Genomic DNA, 23,916 nt, shown 5'->3' with positions numbered 1-23,916 from the left:
CTCCCTGGCAATAGAACGAGCAGGTGTGCACGGGGTTTATGCTCAGCAAGTCGAAGCTACTACCATGGATATCAGGTCAAGTGTCTGGGAAACAAAGAGGCAGGTGCAGTGGACAATGCCTTCTGGTGGTCTTGACAGTGGTCGCAACTGCCTGCTCCTGGGGGCAGTGGGGCTGCAGTAGCTATGGGGGCGTCTGGGTTCCAGTTCCAGGTGGTGTCTTCGGTCCGCACTGGGCCTCTAATGTCCCCTGCTGGCTGCTGTCGTGTGTTTACAGGGCTGGGTCCCGCTGTGATTTTGACTGGTCTGCTTCTGCAAATCGCGAGCCTAGATTCCCAGTCTTACTAGGGAAGCAAGGGCTGGAGGCAGCATGGGGTCTCAGCCCCAGAAGCCATCCTTTCTGCCTGACATGAGACATAAACCTCAGAAATCACCTTCACCAAGCTGGACGCAGTGGCTCACACCTGTAAGCCCAGTACTTTGGGAGTCCAGGGCAGGAGGATTGCTTGAGGCCAGGAGTTCAAGACCAGCCTGGGCAACAAAAGGAGACCCAGTCTTTACAAAAAAAAAAAAAAAATTGTTTTAATTAGCCAGGCATGGTGGTGCACACCTGTAGTCCCAGTTACATAAGAGGCTGGGGCAGGAAGATCGCTTGAGCCCAGGAGGTCAAGGCTGTGATGTGTTGGATTGCACCACTGCACTCCAGCCTGGGCAACAGATCCAGACCCTGTCTCTAAACAAGAAAGAAAGAAATTACCCTCAATGGCATCATCAAGGCTGGGGGAGCAGTGCATGAAGACAGACAGTGGTGGATTTGGAGACAAAAGTCTGGAATGCCTGCCCTCAGCTGACTGACACCCCAAAACTGCCTCTCCTTGAAAACTTTCCTACTGTCTAAACTGCAGAGCCTTACAAGCAGTAACCTTCTTGCCTAGCACAACAGCGATGGTATTTTTTGTAATTTGATTTTCTCATTGGCTCTCCTCCCAAGAACTGGATTCATCTGAAACTCTTGGTTTTCCCTGGAGGCCATGGTTCCTGACACTCTGACCTAGGTAATCCCAAGCATGGCCTGGCCCCCTGTCCCTTGAGGTTGTTCAGGCGTCCCCTGCTGTATATGCATGATATACATAGGTGTGGCCATAGCCCCTCTGGCTGTGAGGTGCCAGAATTCTGGGAGTGAGTTTCCTCAACTGAGTCACCAACCGCCATGCACAGGTTTCAACCCCAAAGGACACAGCAGAACTCTCACCTTGACCTTCTCATGAAGCCTCACCTGCCTATGCCCCTGCTTTTTCTTCCTGTGGGACAAGAGCTTCCTTTACATCCAAAGCTCAGCCATTCGTTCTGTATTACTCCAAAATCCATCTTTCAAGCCAGGTTCCTGAAGAAAATCATTTTCAGTTTTCAGAATTCTGAGCCAACCATCTCATCTTTCTTGAAAGCCCAAATTTGAAGGCTATACCTTTTTTTTTTTTTTTTTTTTTTTTTTTGAGAGGGAGTATCACTCTGTCGCCTAAGCTGGAGTGCAGTGGCACGATGTCAGCCGACTGCAACCTCTGTCTCCTGGGTTCAAGCGATTCTCCTGCCTCAACTTCCCGATTCACTGAGATTACAGGCGCCCACCACCACGCCTGGCTAATGTTTTATGTTTTAGTAGAGATGAGGTTTCACCATGTTGGTCAGGCTGGTCTTGAACTCCTGACCTCAAATGATCCACCCGCCTCTGCCTCCCAAAGGGCTGGGGTTACAGGCATGAGCCACCGCACCCGCCATTACCTTTTTTTTTTCTTTTTTTCTTTTTTTTTTTCTCTGATGCTTTGACTTCCATTTGAAAATTAAACTCAATGCTGGGCTCAGTGGCTCATGCCTGTAATCCCAGCACTTTGGGAGGCTGAGGCGGGCAGATCACAAGGTCAGGAGTTCGAGACCAGCCTGGCCAACATAGTGAAACCCCGTCTCTACTAAAAATACAAAAGTTAGCTGGGCATGGTGGCAGGTGCCTGTAATCCCAGCTACTTGGGAGGCTGAGGTGGAGAATTGCTTGAACTGGGACCCAGGAGGCGGAGGTTGCAGTGAGCTGAGATTGCACCACTGTGCTCCAGCCTGGGCTACAGAGCAAGATTCCATCTCAAAAAAAAAAAAAGAAAGAACGAAAATTAAACTCGAAAAGTGACTCCTTTAGCCTATATATAATTCACATTCCCTTCTTCTGGGGTAAAAAGCTCTCTCCGAATATAGAGGGCCCCAGGGAAGAAAACAAACTGTCAAGAGAAGGAAATACAGAATCAATATTTTGATATATATGATGACAGCTTGGACAAGTAAAATATAAAAGATAAACATTCCATATCAATGAGGAAATCAAAATCCATGTGAGCTGGGCAAGGCTAGGGAAGATTTGAATATGAGATCTGGCCTCATCTGTGACCAGAGAGAGGGATGGGGGTGGACAAGGTAGAGGAAACCCAGTCCAGGCCAGGTGTGGGAGAGGAGGAGAGGGGCTCAGAGCCATGAAGCAGTTGGAGAAAACGTCTTGCAAGAAGTCAGAGTTCAGAGGCAATGGGAAGGCCTAAGGCAGTTTGTCCAGAATATGTCGAAAGATTGTTCCTAACCAGGTGGGCATGGGACAGCTGAGAGGAGGAGGTCACAAAGGCCCAACAAGAGAGGCGACCTGGGAGTAAGGCTGTGCCAGGGGCATCAGCTCGGTACACCAGGGATGATAAAGGGGTCCAGGGAACCACAGGTGGGTCCTTCCACGGTCATTTCCTGTTTCCCCAACAGAGGACGACCCACAGGTTCTCCTACAGCCAAGACCAACTTCAAGTGCAATTGGAGGAAGCTCCAACCCAAAGAGTCCCATTACCATAAATTATCTCCTTCTTTAATAATGTCCCAGTCACTTTATTTTATTTTATTGAGACAGAGTCTTGCTCTGTCACCCAGACTGGAGTACAATGGCACAATCTCGGCCACTACAACCTCTGCCTCCCAGGTTCAAGTGATTCTCCTGCCTCAGCTTCCCGAGGGCTAGGATTACATGCACGTGCCACCACGCCCAGCTAATTCTTGTATTTTTTCAGTAGAGATGAGGTTTCATCATGTTGCCCAGGCTGGTCTCGAACACCTGACCTCAAGTGATCCAACCACCTCAGCCTCCCAAAGTGCTGGGATTACAGGCGTGAGTCACCGCACCCGGTCCCCAGTCACTTTAGAATTTGGAGGGTCTCTCTGCAAATAGCCCATCAACCATGAGCATACCTGGAAAGACCTGGTTTCCAAATAACTGGCTTCCTCTGTGTAAAACGAGTCTTATTGTATGCTTTAAAAATTATCTTGGCTGGGTGCAGTGGCTCATGCCTGTAAGTCCAGCACTTTGGGAGGCTGAGGTGGGTGGATCACGAGGTCAGGAGTTCAAAATCAGCCTGGCCAAGATGGTGAAACCCTGTCTCTACTCAAAATACAAAAAAATTAGCTGGGCGTGGTGGTGGGCACCTGTAATCCCAGCTACTAGGGAGGCTGAGGCAGAGAATTGCTTGAACCTGGGAGGCAGAGGTTGCAGTGAGCTGAGATTGCACCACTGCACTCCAGCCTGGGCAACAGAGCAAGACTTGGTCTCAAAAAAAAAAAAAAAAAAAATATATATATATATATATATATATATATATCTTGAGAAAAATTGGCAAAAGGGGAGATGGCACAGAAAGATGGAGAACCCCTGTCTGAGAGGAAAGGGGCAGTCAGAGAACACAGGCTGTGATGGAAAGGATACACTAATGGCCGTGCACCATTCAGTGCATGGCATTGCATTGCCGGAGGGCTCAGGAGGGTCTCCAGATGCCAGTAAGACCCCAGCCTCAGCCAGTTTCCAGGTTCTTGACACCATCTAGAGAAAGAATTCAGGGACGAATCAGAATGAAGCGAAAGGCAAGAAGCTTTTATTGCAAAGTGAAAGTGCACACAGGCATACTCGTGAGAATAGTCACACACACAGTTAGTTTCTAATTTTACAGGTGTTTCTTTAATTAGGGAGTAGAATAAACAGATATTCTGGCCGGGCACGGTGCCTCATGCCTGTAATCCCAGCACTTTTGGAGGCCGAGGTGGGTGGATCGCTTGAGCCCAGGAGTTTGAGACCAGCCTGGGCAACATAGTGAGACTCCATCTCTATAAAAAAATGAACAAAAATTAGTCACATGTCATGGAGAATGCCTGCAGTCCTAGCTACTTGGGAGGCTGAGCCAGAAGGATTGCTTGAGCCTGGGAGTTCAAGACTGCAGTAAGCCACAATTGCACTCCAGCCTGGGTGACAGAGGCAGGTGAGACCCTGTCTCAAAAAAATAAGAATAATAATGAGATATTCTAGAAAAGGAGGGAAGTACAGGACCCCCCCCCCATTACTACTCCCTTTCTCCCTTATTTAGGCTTGTCCAGAAGAGTCATGGACATGTCACCCTGGCAGGGATTTTGGCCATTTTCTCTCCATTATTTGGGGTTTTCTGTTAACCTGTGGTTTCTTTGCCTAGTTCTTATTTCAACTGTTGTTTGGGTTCTCCATCCTCCTGCGCCCACCCAGTGCTATTCCTGTCTCAATTAGACACATCCACTGGACTAAAGCTCCCAGAACCTGATTTCAACCTCCCTTTTGCATTGATCGCCCCCACCTACCCCACACCTCAACTGTCTTCAGGAACTCTGTTTCCACCAGATTGGCTTCAATAACCCTCAAATATGTCTGGCACTGTTTCTTCTTGTCTTTGCTCATTCACCCGGAGATCTGTTTTTGGAAGTGTTCGTTGATTGTCTTCTTCCTGCCAAGAATTGGGCTAAGCCCTAGGGACAGAGAAAGGAGCAGGGTAAACCCCATCCCTGTCCTTACGTAACGTGTCCCCATCTGCCAGCAGAAATTCTATCCCTGTTCAAGCATCCTGCTCACCCACAACCCCTCCCACAAAGCCCTTCCCAATTCCATTTCAGGTTTTCCTTCTTTCTCCAACAAAGCTCTTGGTAACACTGACCATCAGTACCAACAACAGGAATGTTGGAAGCCCAATTTGTTATTCGATTTATGAGGTTTTGGTAATCAGGTTACAAAACCCATTTTTTTGTTATTAGGTTTAATAATTAGGCATTATTACAGGTTTTGGGTTTTTTGTTTGTTGGTTTTTGTTTTGTTTTGAGACAGAGTCTCACTCTGTAACCCAGGCTGGAGTGCAGTACCACGATCTCGGCTCACTGCCACCTCCACCCCCCGGGTTCAAGCAATTCTCCGGCCTCAGCCTCCCAAGTAGCTGGGACTACAGGCACGCACCACCATGCCCAGGTAACTTTTGTATTTTTAGTAGAGAGGAGGTTTCACCACGTTGGTCAGGCTGATCTCTAACTGCTGACCTCAAGTGATCCACCTGCCTGGGCCTCCCAAAGTACTGGGATTACAGGCACGAGCCACCACACCAAGTCTATTAAGGTTTATTTATTTATTTATTTATTTATTTATTTATTTATTTTGTCTGTTTTACCCTGGTAACTGCAAAAGATAAGGGAATTCTTTCTGCCCTATTACAGAAATTGCCTGATTTTCAGATGGTGCTTTGAGTCAATAATTTCTGCAATTGAGCTTATTCTCTTTTCTTTAAGCTTTCTACCACTTTTGAACTCAAACATTCCAGCCCTTGGTCCTGAAATTCCTCGTGCTCTTCACGCTATCCAGTCACTTGGGACATGAGGTGCTGCCTTTAAGTACCAAAATAAAAGTCCTAAACCCCTCAGACAGACTAACGAACCCTCGTGTGGGTAAAAGATCCCATAATTTTAAGTTCTGGCTATGATGAGACCGGAGACTGATCATGCCCCCATTAGACTTCAATGCCTTTCCCTTACTAATCATTACTAGATTTTCTCAAAAGCAAGCTTGAGAGAATGAAAGACCCAAAGACCCCTTTGCTTCCTTCATCCAACCACGCAGCACCTTCCTTCTATTTTCATGATTCCAACATGACAGTCTGGTCCAAAAAGAGTTTCCTCTTGATCAATGACTACCACATTCAGAGTAGTTTTGACCGGTTCCCCGAGAATGTACAGAAAGCAGATTTCTGCCAGGCATGGTGACTCACATCTGTAGTTCCAGCACCTTGGGAAGGCTGAAGCAGGAAGATTGCTTGAGCTCAGGAGTTCAAGACCAGCCTGGGCAACACAGTGATACTCCTATTTCCAAAAAGAAAGGAAAGAGAGAAAGAAGGAAGGAAGGAAGGAAGGAAGGAAGGAAGGAAGGAAGGAAAGAAAGAAAGAAAGAAAGAAAGAAAGAAAGAAAGAAAGAAAGAAAGAAAGAAAGAAAGAAAGAAAGAAAGAAAGAAAGAAAGAAGAGAGAGAAAGAAAGAAAGAGAGAGAAAGAGAGAAAGAGAAAGAGGGAGGGAGGAAAGGAAAGGAGAGGAGAGGAGGGGAGGGGAGGGGAGGGGAAGGGAAGGGAAGGGAAGGGAGGGAGGAAGAAAAAAGAAAGAAAGAGGACTTTTGCCCTACATTTTACCTTTTTACATATAGGACCTAATTAAAATGGATTTACATGTTCATTCTCCACCCTAAAGTGAACATGGGTTATTTATTAGTCAGGATTCTCTAGAAGGACAGAACTAATAGGATAGCTGTATATGTAAAGGGGAGTTTATTAAGGAGTATTAACTCATACGATCACAAGGTCCCACAATAGGCCATCAGCAAGTTGAGGAGCAAGGAAGCCAGTCTGTGTCTTAAAGCTGAAGAACTTGAGTCTGATGTTCGAGGGCAGGAAGCATCCAGCATGGGACAAGGAGGTAGGCTGGGAGGCTAGGTCAGTCTAGTCTTTTCAAATTCTTCTGCCTGCTTTGTATTTTGGCCACACTGGCAGCTAATTAGATGGTGCCCACCCACATTGAGGGTGGGTCTGCCTTTCCCAGTCCACTGACTCAAATGTTAATCTCCTTTGGCATCACCCTCACAGACACACCCAGGAACAATACTTTGCATCCTTCAATCCAATCAAGTTGACAGTTTTGTTTGAGACAGAACAATGGACTGTAACATCTGCTTCCCACGTTCAAGCAATTCTACTGCCTCAGCCTCCTGAGTAGTTGGGATTACAGGCCCCCACCACCATGCCTGGCTAATTTTTGTAGTTTTTTAGTAGAGACGGGGTTTTGCCATTTTGGCCAGGCTGGTCTCGAACTCCTGACCTCAGGTGATCTGGCCCCCTCCACCTCCCAAAGTGCTGGGATTACAAGCATGAGCCACCATGCCTGGCTGACACTGAGGATTAACAGTCACAGGTTGCATGTTTACTTGTATGCTTCATACATGTGAACCTAATTTGCATGCATGTGGGTCTCCTTCTTGAATATTCATAAATCCTCCTATCTTCTGTTTGACTATGAATACCCTACCACCACATCAGGCATACATACCAGCTGGGGACTACCCAGGTCCACGTCCTGGACATGTCGAGGCTTTTTCCAGAAGGCAGGTATGAAGTCTGGTTTGACACACCCAAGTGACCCCAGAGGGTGTCATAATAGACTGGAAAGGTGACACATCCCAGACACCTTCCACCCATCACACACACCTCCCACCCACTGGCATCCTTCCGCCCCAGGCACACACAAAGCCTCAGTCCAGAGATCAACTGTCTTACCTCTGAATTTGTATAACTTGTGTGTAGACTCACTGATCACAATCTCTGCCCAGCCTGGCTTGTGCATACTTCTTTCTCACTGTCAGGAGAGGAGCCCGTCCTGGCACTCCCATTGGCCTATAGAATCACCTCCCCTGGGCAGGGCCCCAGGACCCAGGATAATACCTGTGCCTCTTGCCCAGAACCCTCCAAGCAGACACGATGGTAAGAATGGTGGCTGTCCTGCTGTCTCATTTACAAATTGTCAGAATAGTTGCGTGGCAATTCCAGTAATATGTAGAAGCAAGAAACCTGGAGAAGGGGCCCAAGAGGGAGAGCAAATGAAGCCAGATATAAGTATCTTTTAATATAAAAATTGCTAAAAGAAATGAAAGAGGGAGTAAAACAAGTATTCATGACATAGACTCATTCCTTATGATTGGGAGATTTTCAGCACCTAGTTTTATAATAATCACATTTATAATATTAATCCCTTTCTGCACTCAAATCTGAATTATTCAGGGTTCTCCAGAGAAACAAAACTAATATATATTGTATAAACATGCACATATGTATATATGAATATACAATGTATATTCATATACATTGGGCAACAGAGCAAGACTCCCTCTCAAAAAAAAAAAAAAAAGACCGAGTCTCATTCTGTCACCCATGCTGCAATACAGTGGCACCATCACAGCTGGGTTCCAGTGATCCTCCTGCCTCAGCCTCCTGCGTAGGATTGCTCAATTATTACTCCTACCTTATATTAAAGTTGGAAACAGTGAGATAAAAAGAACAGGAGGGTTGCACTGATCCGGCAGGAAAGGCTGCATATTGGGCAAAAATTGGTCTCAGCTACCTGGGTATAAGGCCATTATTCAACTGCAACTACCGGCAGATGTCACCATGCCTGGCTAAATTTTTATTCATATATGTATTCATATATACATTGTATATTCATATATACACTAAATATATGTATATATTTATACATAGATAAATTTTATACATTTTATACATATATAAATATATTATATACACTAAATATATGTATATAGTATATATGTATACATATATACGTGTATGTATATACAAAACAGAAAAAGGGAGGAGTTTTATTTAATATTTCTTGTGGCTCACACAATTCTGAGGGCTAAAAGTCCTAAATCAGCAAAGCAAGCCAGCAGGCTGGAGACCCAGGAAAGAGTTGGTGTTGCTGTCCTGAGTCCAAGGGTAGTTTCTGGAGGCAGAATTCTTTCTTCTCTGGGGTACCTCAGCCTTTTCTCTTGACGTCTTCCACTGATTGAATGAGACCCACCCATTGTAGAGACTCCAACTTTTGATTTTTGCTACTACACATTCTCCAACAGGCATCATTATTCAAAACACTGATCTTGTGGAGTGGTCATTTCTTTCTCACAGTACAATTAAGGCTACATTAATTGGTCAGGCAAGATTACGGATAAAAATGGCCTATGGTGTGGCTTAAATGACCCTTGGAGTTGTTCCTTTAAACCAAGGAACAATAAGGCCTTTTCTCATAGGCATTAGGACAAGGAAATAATGGAAAGAAAAAAATTGTGTGTGACCCACCCACATTGTAGAGGGTAATCTGTTTTACTCAAGAGGGTAATCTGTTTTACTCATGTGATTTAAAGGCTAATCACATTCAGAAAATCATGAGCAAGAATGACTTCAGTACTTAAATTAGAAATCTGCCATATGACCTCCAACATTACTAACACTCATGTATATTCTAAATTAACTATGGAACTAATTGTGGAAATGTCCCACTCTCTCAGCTTCCATCTTGTACCAAACTGCAAGGTACAATGCCAGGAATTCTGAGAGGTATCCTAGCCTTACCCTATGCTGATCCATTCTGGGTCGCTTCTTGAATTGTTTAGTAAATTCGCCTTCCTACACTTTCTAACTATATGTATTTGTCCAGTTAGACTAGAAATGTTTATTTCTCATGTCACGTTCAATGCAGATTGGGCAAGGTTCCTCTCCTCCACAGGGTGACTTAGGGATCCAGGCTGTTTGCATCCTGGGATTCTTCTGTTTCATCCTGTGGCCTCCATAGTCATCAACGAAAGGGATAAGAGGCAGTAGGGGCAAGCCAGGTGGTAGGGTCTTGGACCAGAAGAAAGACAACAGTCACTTCCACTCACATTCTTGTTTGACAAAACTCAGTCACATGGTTCCAATCTATCTATAAGGAGGTTGAAAAACGTTATCTTCTTCTGTGCCAAGCAGATTAAACTCTGTAGTGAAGGCACAGAATGGTCTCTGAAATATCATCCCCAGCATGAAAGCAGAGCCTGTTTCCTTGAATGAAGCTTTGATGGTGTGAAGCTGAGAGCAGAGGAGAGAGCTGGGGAGGAAGAGGCCAGTGGCCAGGCTCCCCTCCTGGCCCTCTGCAGCCCCACAGTGGGACATCCTTGCATGGACCCCAGCCCTCAGAGTCTTTTCTTTTGCAGGTCATTACTCTCTGACCTATCTCTACACTGGGCTGTCCAGGACTAGCAAAGGCACCCACAGGCTGCAGGGCACTGTCTTCCTCAATGACCGTGCATTCTTCCACTACAATAGTGAAGACGGGAAGGCTGAGCCCTGGGATCATGGAGACACGTGTAAGGAGTAGAGGACTGGGAGAAGCAGAACCAACTTCAGAAGGCCAGGGAGGACATCTTTATGGAGACCCTGAATAACATCATGGAGTATTACAACAACAGTAGTGGTCAGTGAACAACAGACTGTGGGGGTGGAAGGTCTAACCCAAGACGCAGCCCCTCAAGTGTGAGTCACAAGGGGTCAGCAGGATGGAAATAGTCCCAATCCCAGCAGAGGAACAGGAGGCACAGCAGAAGTGCAGACATGTCCACATCCCGCCCACACCACAGCACAGGTGCTCCCCACTTCCCCATCGATTGCCCCATCCTCATCCCAGGCCTCAGCTCACACAGGAAGTGATGGCAGAGTCACTTCCTATCCAGGCACCTCTGACCTCTCACCTCCACACCCCACCCGTCAGAGGCTGATCTCCCAGTGAGCAGGCATCAGACTCACCCCTGTTCAGAGAGGTTGCCTGGAGAGTGAGCCGCTCTCAAAGTCATTCAGACCTGGGCTCACTTGGTGGCTCCGCCAGCCCTAGCTGTTGACAGTGAAACATTCCCAAAATATCTGGTCGAAATTTGCAAACACTGGAGCATTGAGACCTACCTCCAAACAAGTTTGTAATATTTAACTATGTCTATTCTATGAAGGATGTCACAGTCTGTCCTAATCTCCCTTGCAGCTCCATCGCCTGGGACAGGGTCCAGCCAGTATTGGCTCAATTGAAATTTGTGGAATGAACAGAGGAAAGCATGTGGCACACACCGTAGCCCATGCTGGGGGCTCAGGAAGTGCTGGATTCAAAACCGCAGGCTGTTCCTAAAGTTCCTCCTGTCCATAAGATGCAGACCCAGGAAGGGCCACCTGCACTGTGGTTGGAGGAGCTGGTAGCAGAGCCCCCACAGAGATGGTCCCTGTGCCCCTGGCCCAGCACTCTTTCTGCTAAACCATACTGCCAGCCCCAAGGCAGCCAGCCAGGCCTGGTGAACTGCTGGTGTTAAATTATCATAGAGTGGGTGTCAAAAGATGGGCTTCTAAGTATAAAATTGCCCAAGGTGCTACATGGGATCTGAAGGTTTCCAAAAGGAGGCAAGAGATAAGCAGACATTTGAAGGATGAGGGATGGGAGGTCTTGGTAAGGAAAATGGCCCGGGCTGTGTGACAGCCATAGGAGAGGAGGGGGCACAGGTGATCAGGAAAGACACTGGGAGAAGCTTTGATGGACAGGAATAGAAATGTCAAAGTGGATAATTACGAGGAAGGAGGATGAAGAGATGAACACAGGGTATTAGGAAATAAGAGTAACTGACATTTAATGAGCACTTACTTTGTGCCAGGTCCATATATGAGCATATTTAATGCTCCAGAATAGCCCCCTGAAACCGTGCTCTTGGCATTGCTGTTTCGGAGGTGAGGAAATAGAGGCCCAGGGAGGTGACTGGCTCCAGCTCATGCAACGTGCCAGGTGGGGGCAAGGAGAGACCTGGGACATGAGCCCAGACAGCTTCAGAGCTGTCAGTGTCTGTGCCAACAGCACCAACCAGTGCTGGGTAAACACCTGCTTTTATAATCAAAATGAAGAGGATGTGTCCCTCACCCTATGAGGTCCATTTCTGAGAGTTGTTGCTAATGGGCAAGAAGGTTGGGACTTTAGAGATTTGAGATAAAGATATCAAACACCAAAAAGGAAGAAAGAAGCGATCAGGCCAGACGCAGTGGCTCATGCCTGTAATCCCAGCACTTTGGGGCACCGAGGCAGTCAGATCACCTGAGGTCAGGAGTTCGAGACCAGCCTGGCCAACACGGCGAAACCCCGTCTATACTAAATATACAAAAATCAGCTTGGCGTGGTGTTGCATGCCTGGAATTCCAACTACTCGGCAGGCTGAGGCAGGAGAATTGCTTGAACCTGGGAGACAGAGGTTGCAGTGAGCCGAGATCATACCAGTGGACTCCAGCTTGGGCAACAGAATAAGACTTGTCTCAAAAAAAAAAAAAAAAAAAGATCAGATTAGGTTGATTTAGGTGACGATATAAACTCCACCTAAAACTGAAAGAAAAGGAGAGCCTTCCTTTCCTTGTATGAAATCACAAATAATTTAAATCAAATTCAGAAACGTACTTTGGTGTGGTTGTGACAGGTTCCTAAGCACTCCCTGTAAGTTCAAACATATAAAAAGAGATGCTACAGAAGAGATAGAAATCTACCCACAGCCTGTAGCTCTCTCAATTTCCCTGGCTGGGAGGAACGTATATTTCGTCTCAATTGGCCTGAAATGCCAATCCATATAGTCTTTGCCACTCTCTGCCAACTGTACATCCAGATAAAATCATATGCCGTGATTACGGAACTGCATGCTTAGATTGCAAAAGCCTTTCCTCCTATTGAGGTGTGAAGAGTGCAGGACTAAGAGTTATTCAGATGGAGTTGGCACTAGGCTGACTGGCTCCCTGTGGGGTCAGGGGGCGTTTCAGGGTCTCATGCCTTGCAGGAAAGATTTGGTTGTGAGATCCAGAATAACAGAAGCACTGGAGTGTTCTGGAAGAATGCCTGTGATGGAAAGGACTACGTTGAATTCAACAAAGAAATCCCAGCCTGGGTCCCGTTGGTCCCAGAAGCCCAGAACACCAAGCAGAAGTGGGAGGCAGAACCAGTCTACGTGCAGCGGGCAAAGGCATACCTGGAGGAGGAGTGCCCTGAGACTCTGCAGAAGTGCCTGAAATACAGCAAAAATATCCTGGACCGGCAACGTACTCACTGCTTCCTGCTCCCCAGTACTGAGCTGGGAAAAACCAACATGATCTCAGGCTGGGAGCTCAGAGAACATCTTAGGCCAATCTCCTCCATCCATGTAAGTCACGTAGACCCCCAATTTTCAACTTCTAGGATTCATTTCTTTCCTGGGAGGACATCAAAATTTCAGGCAGAACAGGCCAGGAAAGCCACCAATTCACTGGTAGGCTTCCCAAAATATCACCCACTGAGAGAAGAGGAGCTGGAGGTGAGAGAGGTGAGGGTAACACTGTGTGTAAGAGGCAGAGCTGGGGCCAGGCGTGCTAGCTCAGCTCTGCCTCTTACACACAGTAATCCCAACACTTTGGGAGTCCAAGGCGGGCGTATCACTTGAGGTCAGGAGTTCGAGACCAGCCTGGCCAACATGATGAAACCTCATCTCTACCAAAAATACAGAAATTAGCCTGGCATGGTGGCCGGCACCTGTAATCCCAGCATTCAGGAGGCTGAGGCATGAGAAACGCTTGAACCCAGGAGACTGAGATTGCACTGAGCCAAGATCATGCCATTGCACTCTAGCCTGGGCAATAGAGCAAGACTCGGTCTCAAAAAAAAAAAAAAAAAAAAAAAAAAAAGAGGCAGAGCTAGGACTCAGATTCCAGATTCCAGATTTCAGATTCCAAATCCCATCGTTGTTTCTCTCTACAATGATGCCTCCCAACTAGGTGGTGGAGAGAAGGGAGATGTGTAAAATGTCAGCCCCGGAAGGACAAGAGCGAGCCAGTGTGAGCGGGACTGATGGCTGCAAGCTGAGACTTGGATTGGAGACGTAGTGAGACTCAGGATTGTGCAGTGCTACAGGGAAGCGGTTGCTGGATAGAGGCATGGGCTGACCTAAGCAGCTGGACTAAGACTTGGGGAGAGGAGAACTCCAAAGCCCACTGAGATGTGGGAAAACACTGGAAAGTGCACAGAGCATTCACAACTTATTGCCGTCAGAGTCGATACATGAGTGGGGTGGGGAATGGGCGAGAGGGGAGCCGGGACATTCCATGATCCAACGGAGAAGGATGAGGGAAAGCGTCAGCCTTCACTGATCTTCTGGAAAGTGATCCGGGCGGGGGGCGAGGGAGGAGGGGAAGGCAGTGGCAGGAACAGAGCTTAGAGCTCTGCCAATCGATCGCTGACAGCCAGGGGTGAGGGTGGGAAGAGACCTAGGCCAGGAGAAGTCGACCTCAAGCCTGCGGTGTCACGCTCTCTCCCTCCACAAATCCTCCCTCTGTGATGGACACCAGCCACCAGGCCCCAGGAGAAAACAGGACACTCAAGTGCCTGGCCTACAACTTCTACCCAGGGAAAATTGATGTGCACTGGACTCAGGCCAGCAAGGTGCAGGAGCCTGAGTTACAGGGAGATGTTCTTCACGGTGGAAATGGTACTTACCTGACCTGGTTGTTGGTGTGTGCGGCCCCCGCAGGACACAGCCCCCTACTCCTGCCATGTGCAGCACAGCAGCCTGGCCCAGCCCCTGGTGGGGTCCGGGGAGGCCAGGTAGGAAGCAAGGGCTGGAGGCAATGTGGGATCTCAGCCCTAGTAGCTGCCCTTCCTGCCTGACATGGGAGCTGAACCACAGAAATCACTGTCAATGGATCCTCAAGGCCCAAGGAAGAGTGTGGGGAGACAGACAGGAGGTGGATTTGGAGACCAAAGACTGGGACGCCTGCCCTGAGCTGACTCGGACTCAAAAATCATCTCGCCTCGAACCACCGCCTGCCATTGTCTAATCTATAGAAGCTAGTAAATAATCATCTCTCTTTGTCTAGCATGACAGAGAACAGTATTAACTGTAAAATCTTGTAGAAATGTGACTTGATTTTCTCACTGGTCCCGCTCCCAAGCACTGGATTCATCCGAAACTCTTGGTTTCCCCTGGAGGTCACGGTTCCTGACACTCTGACTTGGGCAATTCCAAGCATGGCCCGGACCCGCTGTCCCTTAGGGATTGTTCAGGTGTCCCCTGCTGACATCCACAGGCATGGCCATGGCCACTCTGGCTGTGAGGTGCTAGAACCCTGCAAGCTCTTTCACACAAACCCAAGCCTCTTCTGTGCCTCAGTTTCCCCCCACTCCTTGGCTCTCTGGGAGACCCGGCCCTCCACTCCAGCTGCTCCACATGTCCACACCATGTTGGCCTTGGCCCACCAGCCAAAGCTTATTTGAAAGCCCTCAGTTCTCTAGGGTACAGCTCAATGAAGCAGGAATTGGCCCTGAGGTTCTCAGACTCCCTCTGAGTCCCTGAGAGTGAGTGTCCTCAAATGAGTCACCAACCGCCACACACAGTTATCACCCCCAAACACACAGCAGAGCTCTCACCTCGACCTTCTCATGAAGCCTCACCTGCCTATGTCTGTGCTTTTCCTTCCTGTGGGACAAGAACTTTCTTTTTTTTTTTTTCCCTCTCTCTCTTTTTTTTTTTTTTTTTTTTTTGAGAAGGAGTCTTGCTCTGTTGCCCAGGCTGGATTGCAGTGTCGCGATCTCAGCTTGCTGCAAACTCCACCTCCCAGGTCCCAGCGATTCTCCCACCCCAGCCTCCCAAGTTGCTGGGTTTACAGGCATCAGCCACTACACCCGGCAAATTTTTATATTTTCAGTAGAGACAGGGTTTCACCATGTTGGCCAGGCTGGTCTTGAACTCCTGACCTCAAGTGATCTGCCTGCCTCAGCCCCCCAAAGTGCTGGCATTACAGGCGTGAGCCACTGCATCTAGTTACAAGAACTTTCTTTATATTCTATACTCAGCCTCCCACTCCGGATTATTCCAACCCCATCTTCCAAGTTGGGTTCCATAGAGGAGTCATTCCCAGCCTTCCCGGCCTTAAGATGATTCTGAGTTAATCATCTTATCTTTCACGAAAGCCTAATTTTGAAGACTACAATTTTTTGTTTTAACACTTCGACTCCAATTTGAAAATCAAAGCCGAGAAATTACTTTTTTTTTTTTTAAAGTCTACATAAAATCCACCTTTTCCCCTTCTGGGGCTAAAACATCCTATCTGAACAGTAGCCAAGTTCAGGAAAGAAAATGCAAATAGTTGCCTGGCGCGGTGGCTGACGCCTGTAATCCCAGCACTTTGGAAGGCCCAGGAGGGCGGATCACGACGTCAGGAGATCGAGACCAGCCTGGCCAGCATAGTGAAACCCCGTCTTTACTGAAAATACAAAAAATTAGCTGGGTGTGGTGGTGTGTGCCTGTAATTTCAGCTACTCGGGAGGCTGAGGCAGGAGAATAGCCAGGTTTGGTGATGTGTGCCTGTAATCCCAGCTACTCGGGAGGCCGAGGCAGGAGAATCACGTGAATTCAGGCAGTGGAGGTTGCAGTGAGCTGAGATCTCGCCACTGCACTCCAGCCTGGGCGACAGTGCAAGACTCTGTCTCAAAAACAGAAAATGCAAATAAGAGGGAAAAATACAGCATGTGGTATGTGAAAATATGAGGACACTTGGAGCAAATAAAAGATGAAAGTTAAACATTTCAGATCAATGAAGAAACCAAAATCCACATGATCAGACCAGGGCTAAGGAAAATTGGAATAGGAGATGTGACCTCATCTATAACAAGAAACATGGATGATGATGAAGGAAGAGCGAGAAGCTGCAGGATTCAAGTCCTGGTCAGGTGTGGGGCAGGAGGAGAGGGACACAGGGCTACTGAGATACCCAGGGAAAACTTCCTGGAGCAATTCAGATTTCAGAGAGATGTGGAGGCCTAAGAGAGCTTGCCAAGTCGAGGTCAAAAGATTTCCATACAGAATGGGATTTTACATACCACGTTCTTTTGAGTCTCCAGTGTCTACCAGAGAATCAAACATACAATAAGTCCAGGCACGGTGGCTCGTGCCTGTAATCTCAGCTCTTTGGGATGCCAAAGTGAGAGGACTGCTTGAGCCAGGAGTTCCAGATCAGTCTGGGCGACGTAGCAAGGTCTCGGCTCTACATTTAAAAAAATAAAAAATTATCCAGGCATGGTGGCACACACTTGTAGACCCAGCTACTTGGGAGGCTGAGGCAGGAAGATCACTTGAGCATGAGAGGTCAAGGCTGCTGTGAGCTATGATTGTACCATTGTACTCCAGCCTGAGCAACAGAGCAAGATCCTATCTCAAAAAATAAAAAATAAATAAATACACATATTAATACAACAGGTAATTAATACATAATTTCTGGATGAATCAATAAATGCATAAGCAAAGGCAATAGAAAACACTAAATATTTCTGATGACCAGGAAAAACCCCTTGGCTGGGACAGTGAATTCTACTGGGAAAGAAGGTTGAAAAAGCAAAGCTCAGAGAAATGGAAGAGGACCTTAACATATGTACACCTGGCTATACCTGATTGATGTATTTTGCCTGATTCAGTGTGCATCATTCTTCCAGCCTACCTGGGAACTATCCCCAGGAGAGTCTGCCAGGCAGAGACAAGATAGTCTGAGGCAGGGGTCCCCAACCCCTGGTACCCATTCATGGCCTGTTAGGAGCTGAACCACACAGCAGAAGGTGAGCTGCAGGGTCAAAGCTTCATCTGTATTTACAGCCACCCCACCATTGCTCCCATTACCGCCTGAGCTCACCTCCTGTCAGATCAGCATCTGCATTAGATTCTCATGGGAGCACAAACCCTACTGGGAACTGTGCATGAGAGGGATGTAGGTTGCACGCTCCTTGTGAGAATCTAACGCCTGATGATCTGTCACTGTCTCCCATCAACCCCAGATGGGACTGTCTAGTCGCAGGAAAACAAGCTCAGGGCTCCCACTGATTCTACACCATGGAGAGTTGTAGAATTATTTCATTATATAATACAATGTAATAATAATAGAAATAAAATGCACAATAAACGGGATGCGCTGGAATCATCCCAAAACCATTCCCCTCCCTAATCCGTGGAAAAACTGTCTTCCACGGAGCCGGTCCCTGGTGCCAAAGAGATTGGGGACCGCTGGCTTAAACAATAAGAGGTCTTTTTCTCAGAGGGGTTCCAATCAGCTCTGGGCCGGATTCTCTATGGCTTTTGCCTGCCCCCTACTGGTCAAAGAAATAGTTGCAGCCAAGTGTTAGGATCCAGTCCTTGGGAATTTGGCTCAAAGCCTGGATGCAAAGGCCATGAGATAACGGTCATCCGGTCTTCCTCGCACAACTCTCACAATTCCCGTCTTCTTTTTTTTTTTTTTTGAGACGGAGTTTCACTCTTGTTGCCCAGGCTGGAGTGCAATGGCGCGATCTCGGCTCACTGCAACTTCCACTTCCCGGGTTCAAGTGATTCTCCTGCTTCAGCCTCCCGTGTAGCTGGGATTACAGGCGCCCGCCACCACACCCAGCTAATTTTTTGTATTTTTAGTAAAGACGGGGTTTCATCATGCTGGCCAGAGTGGTCTTGAACTCCTGACCTCAGGTGATCCACCCGCCTCGGCCTCCCAAAATGCTGGGATTACAGGCGTGAGCCACGGCACCCGGCCAATTCCTGCCTTTTATTATGGAGGAAAACCTCCGCGGGATGACAGCACCCCCACTGGACGTCTGTTACCTCATCGAACTTGGGTCCGCCCACCGGGTGCTGCAAACACTGATGTCTGGATTCCAGTGAGAGAAACTGAGGCATTTATTGCAGGGTGCCAAGCAAGGAGAATCAGCCAGCTCAAGTGTAAGACCTGAACTCCCCAGTGGCTTGCAGGTAAGGGTTTTCAAAGGCAGAGAGGCGGAAGTTACAGGCAAAGTCATAAATCAATACATGGCCCTGTGCAGTGGCTCACGCCTGTAATTCCAACACTTTGGGAGGCCAAGGCAGGTGGATCACCTGAGGTCAGGAGTTCAAGACCAGCCTGGCCAACATGGTGAAACCCCATCTCTACTAAAAATACAAAAAATTAGCCAGGTGTGGTGGTGCACGCCTATAATCCCAGCTACTCAGAAGGCTGAGGCAGGAAAATCGCCTGAAGCCAGGAGGCAGAGGTTGTAGTGAGCGGAGATGGTGACACTCCACTACACCCTCGGCAACACAGCAAGACTCTGTCAAAAAAAAAAAACACTGGTAACCTGGTGCAACGGTTCACACCTGCAATCCCAGCACTTTGGGAGGCCGAGGCAGGAGAATTGCTTGAAGTCAGGAGTTTGAGACCAGACTGGGAAACATAGCAAGACTCCGTATCTATAAAAACATTAAAACTTAGCTGGGCGTGGTGTCATGCACCTGTAGTCCCAGCTACTCAGGAACCTGAGACAGGACAATTGCTTGAGCCCAAGAGTTGGAAGCTGCAGTGAGCTATGATCACACCATTGCACTCCAGCCTGGGGCAACAGAGGTCTTTAAAAACAAAAAATCAATAATGTATAATCACCTTTTTAAAGCTCCCTAACAGGATGTGTAGCAGGTTCCTGCGGCGGCTGCTGGCGGAGAAGAGCTGGCACTCCCCCCGCCCCCCTGGGGGGCGCCTCCTGCTTCCCGAGCTCCTGGGATTCCGCCTTGTGCTGCTGGCTGCCAGTGGGCCTGGAGTCTATGGCGATGAGCAGAGTGAATTTGGGTGTCACACCCAGCAGCCGGGCTGCAAGGCCGCCTGCTTTGATGCCTTCCACCCCCTCTCCCCGCTGCGTTTCTGGGTCTTCCAGGTCATCTTGGTGGCTGTACCCAGCGTCCTCTACATGGGTTTCACTCTGTATCACGTGATCTGGCACTGAGAATTATCAGGAAAGGGGAAGGAGGAGGAGACCCTGATCCAGGGAGGGGAGAGCAGCAGAGATACCCCAGGGGCTGGAAGCCTCACGCTGCTCTGGGCTTACGTGGCTCAGCTAGGAGCTCAGCTGGTCCTGGAAGGGACAGCACCAGGGTTGCAGTACCACCTGTATGGGTTCCAGATGCCCAATTCCTTTGCATGTGGCCAAGAGCCTTGCCCGTATAGATTAACCTGCACCTTTTCCCGCCTCTCGGAGAAGATCATCTTTCTAAAAGCCATTTTTAGAGTCAGTGGGTTCCGTCTCTTGTTCACTCTTTTGGAGATTGTGCTTCTGGGTCTGGGAAGACTGTGCAAGCCCCTGCAGAACTTCCTGGGTGGGGCCTCTTCCTCCAGGCATGCCCTGGCCCTGAGCAGCAAAAGGAACCTCCAGCAGACACTGTGAGCCATCCATCGGCCTGGTCAGCCTTGTTCCATTTCAGAGACCATGTGCCCTACAGCCCCAGTGACTAGGGGTGACATCTCCTGACCTCCCCGACCTGTGGATATGGCCAAGTCGAGGTACCGGTTAACCAAAGGAGCTGAAGGAGTGAAGGACCTGCCATCCCCTAATACACAGGGTGGTTATGTTGATTATGTCAAGTTGAAAACTTTGGAGAAATTGCTCTCATAGAAAGCACTAACTGGGCCAGATGCAGTGACTCACGTTTGTAATCCCAGCATTTCGGGAGGCCTAGGCAGGTGGATCGCTTGAGGTCAGGAGTTCAAGACCAGCCTGGCCAACGTAGTGAAACCCCGTGTCTACTAAAAGTACACAAACTAGCTGGGCATGGTGGCGGGCATCCGTAATCCCAGCTACCTGAGAGACTGAGGCAGGAGAATTGCTTGAACCTGGGAGGTGGAGGTTGCAAAGAGCCAAGATGGTGCCACTGCACTCCAGCCTCGGTGACTCTGTCTCAAAAAAAAAAAATGCTGATGTTCCTTAGGACTGTGTTGCGGTCCCTCTCTCTCCCCGTCCCACACCCTCACTCTCCCTGGATAACTTTCCCTCTATCTGTAGCTCCAGCCACCACGTCCTTGCAGATGACTTCCCAGTGCAGATCCCCAGTCTGCGCTGCCTCTGAGTTGAGGCTTAAAATCCTGTTGTTCGGCCAGGCGCGGTTGCTCACACTGTAATCCCAGCACTTTGGGAGGTCGAGGCAGGCAGATCACCTGAGGTCAGGTGTTTGAGACGGGTCTGGCCACCATGGTGAAACTCCGTCTCTACTAAAAATACAAAAAAGTACAGGCATGGTGCAGAGCGCCTATAATCCCAACCCCTTAGGAAGCTGAGACAAGAGAATCGCTTGAACCGGGGAGGCAGAGCTTGCAGTGAGCCAAGATCGCACCACTGCACTCCAGCCTGGGTGACAGAGACTCCGGTCAGAAGCCTCCTAGGCTCAGGCACTTGCTCTGGGAGCACTGGGCTTCTCTAGATCCTTGATCATTTAATCTTCATGGGCAGGATCGTAAAACACACTGTGCGGATCAGTGTCAGATTTCCTTCTTAAGCTAATAGAACAGAAAGCAGCTTTCAGGATTCAGGAAAGATTTTTCTGCACAGGCAACTCAGTTGCAGTTGCGTGTTATTGCCACCAGAGGACACTATGATCCTGCTAGCATAATGAAAGGCTCTCCCCCCCGGATTTAATAACAATCTTAGCAATTTTTTATTCATTTATTTATTTTTCTTGCTCTGTCGCCCAGGCTGGAGTGCAGTGGTGCCATCTCGGCTCACTATAACCCCCGCCTCCCGCCTCCTAGGTTCAAGCGATTCTCCTGCCTCAGTCTCCCAAGTAGCTGGGATTACAGGCGCACACCACTATGCCGGGCTAATTTCTGTATTTTTAGTAGAGACGAGGTTTCAACATGTTGGCCAGGCTGGTGACCTCAGGTGATCCGCCCACTTTGGCCTCCCAAAGTGCTAGGATTACAGGGGTGAGACACAGCGCCTGGCCTTGATCGACTTTTTCTCTCTATAGTTTTGCCTTTTCTGGTCATTCCATCGAGGTTGAATAATACAATACAGGGCCTTCTGTGCAAGGGCAACTGGTTCTATGTTTAGTCCTACTGGATGAGAGATGTTAACTAATATGTATCGATAAGTTGGGGCCTCTCCAACAAGGAGACCAATGAGGCTCTCTCCGTCAAAAGCATCTCAGCTCTGTTTTGGGGCTTTGAGTTGAGTGGGTTTTCTTCAAGCCAGATTTTACGTTGTTCCCAGACACACTCACAAGCCCTTGCTAGACCAAAGAAAAAAAAAAAAGTTAGGCTGGGCACAGTGGCTCACACCTGTAATCCCAACACTTTGGGAAGCCAAGATGGGTGAATGGCTTGATGCCAGGAGTTCAAGACCAATAGCGAGACTCCAGCTCTAAAAATAAAATAAAGTACATATACCAGCAATGATATATAACCAAGAAAATTAAATTAAAAAAACAAGTTAATATTGAAATGTCATGTTCGCCCCCACCCCAAATAAGCACTATAACCTCTTGTTATTCACTTCTCATGCAACCAGTCTTCTGTTCTCTGTGAGTCTTTGGGAAATGAGGAGCATGATCTTCTAGCAGTAAAACACCTTGTAGAGAGTCGCCCTATGATTTTGTTTGTTTATGTGTTTGTTTTGGTTCGGTTTTTTGTTGTTTTGTTTTTGTTTTTGTTTTTGAGATGGAGTCTCACCCTGTTGCCCAGGCTGGAGTGTAGTAGCGCAGTCTCGGCTCACTGCAACCTCCACCTCCCTAGTTCAAGCAATTCCCCTGTCTCAGCCTCCCGAGTAGCTGGGATTACAGGCACACACCACCATGCCCGGCTATTTTTTTTTTTTTTTTTTTTTTTTTGTATTTTTAGTAGAGATGGGGTTTCACCATGTTGGCCAGACTGGTCTCGAACTTCTGACCTCAGGCAATCCGCCTGCCTCAGCCTCCCAAAGTGCTGGAATTACAGGCATGAGCCACCACACCCAGCCTCCATGTTAATCACTCTTTCTGATTTCAAATAACTCATCATCTCCATGAACTTATGAATTTGTTTTTCCTCTTAATCCACAAAATTCTCTAGAGAAGTCTCCTTGTCATCTCTTGGCTGTACTTTCTATCTCACCAGTTATCTTTCTCCAAAGAGCTTCCTCTGCAAAGAAGCTTCATGTATGAAGACCATGTGGGAGTTGAATCAAGACCAAGTTTCACAACCTAAAAGTAGTTCACAAAGCTTCCTTGCCTCTATTCTCTGCAAATCTGTAAACTCTTCAGCTGACCCAATTTCTCTCTTTAGACTTCAGGTTTTTATTTTTATTTTATTTTATTTTATTTTGGGGGGGAGAGTCTAGCTCTGTCACCTAGGCTGGAGTGCAGTGGCACCATCTTGGCTCACTGCAACCTCCCCCTCACAGGTTCAGGCAATTGTCCTGCCTCAGCCTCTGAGTAGCTGGGATTACAGGGATGAGCCACCACGCCCATCTCATTTTTTTGTATTTTTAGTAGAGACAGGGTTTTGCCATGTCGTCAGGCTGGTCTGGAACTCCTTATCTCAAATGATCTGCCTGCCTTCGCCTCCCAAAGTGCTGGGATTACAGGCAGGAGCCATTGCACCGGCTGATTGTATTTTTAATTTTATTGAAGAAGCACTGTACTGTTTTCCACAGAGGAGGGGGGGTGCACCATGTTATGTTCTCACCAGCAATGCACAAAGATTGCAGTTTGTCCACATCCTCACCAAACACCTGCTATTTTGGTTTGTTTTGTTGGTGGTGGTGGGGTTTGTTTGTTTGTTTGTTTGTAGTGCAGGGAGAGTACCCCTAATCCAAATAGCTGAACTCCGAAAGTTACAAAACCAGAACTTGAGGGCCATCATAGCGCTGAGAGAAAATGCTCATTGGAGCATTTCAGACTTAGGATTTTGGGATTAGGGCTGCTCAACCAGTAAAGCAAATATTCCAAAGAAAAAAAAAAATCTGAAATCTGAAACATTTCCGGTCCCAAGCATATCAGATAAGGGATATTTAAACTGTAGCCATCCCGACAAGTGTGAGGCGTCTTCTCGGAAGTCTTGCACACTCTATTTTGTCTGCTTTGATCTGTCACGTGTTTCCTACCATTTTGAAAGCATAACGAATTTTATCAGTGTTTATTTCTGATGAGAGGCAGTCCAGGCAGTGCAAAGGG

At 47.8% G+C, this 23,916-nt stretch overlaps 2 pseudogenes; both read left to right on the top strand.

Moving 5' to 3' along the window:
- The first annotated feature begins 7,344 nt into the window (after positions 1 to 7,344).
- LOC126950937 (zinc-alpha-2-glycoprotein-like) lies at positions 7,345 to 14,559 on the top strand (annotated as a pseudogene).
- A 4,847-nt stretch (positions 14,560 to 19,406) lies between these two features.
- On the top strand, positions 19,407 to 20,159 carry LOC126950936 (gap junction gamma-3 protein-like; annotated as a pseudogene).
- Positions 20,160 to 23,916: the final 3,757 nt, after the last annotated feature.

Source organism: Macaca thibetana, chromosome 3 (assembly GCF_024542745.1).
Source record: "Macaca thibetana thibetana isolate TM-01 chromosome 3, ASM2454274v1, whole genome shotgun sequence".
NCBI classification, from domain to species: domain Eukaryota; kingdom Metazoa; phylum Chordata; class Mammalia; order Primates; family Cercopithecidae; genus Macaca; species Macaca thibetana.
The sequence above is the reverse complement of the archived record's forward strand: the minus strand, read 5'-3'. Positions and strand labels throughout refer to the sequence as shown.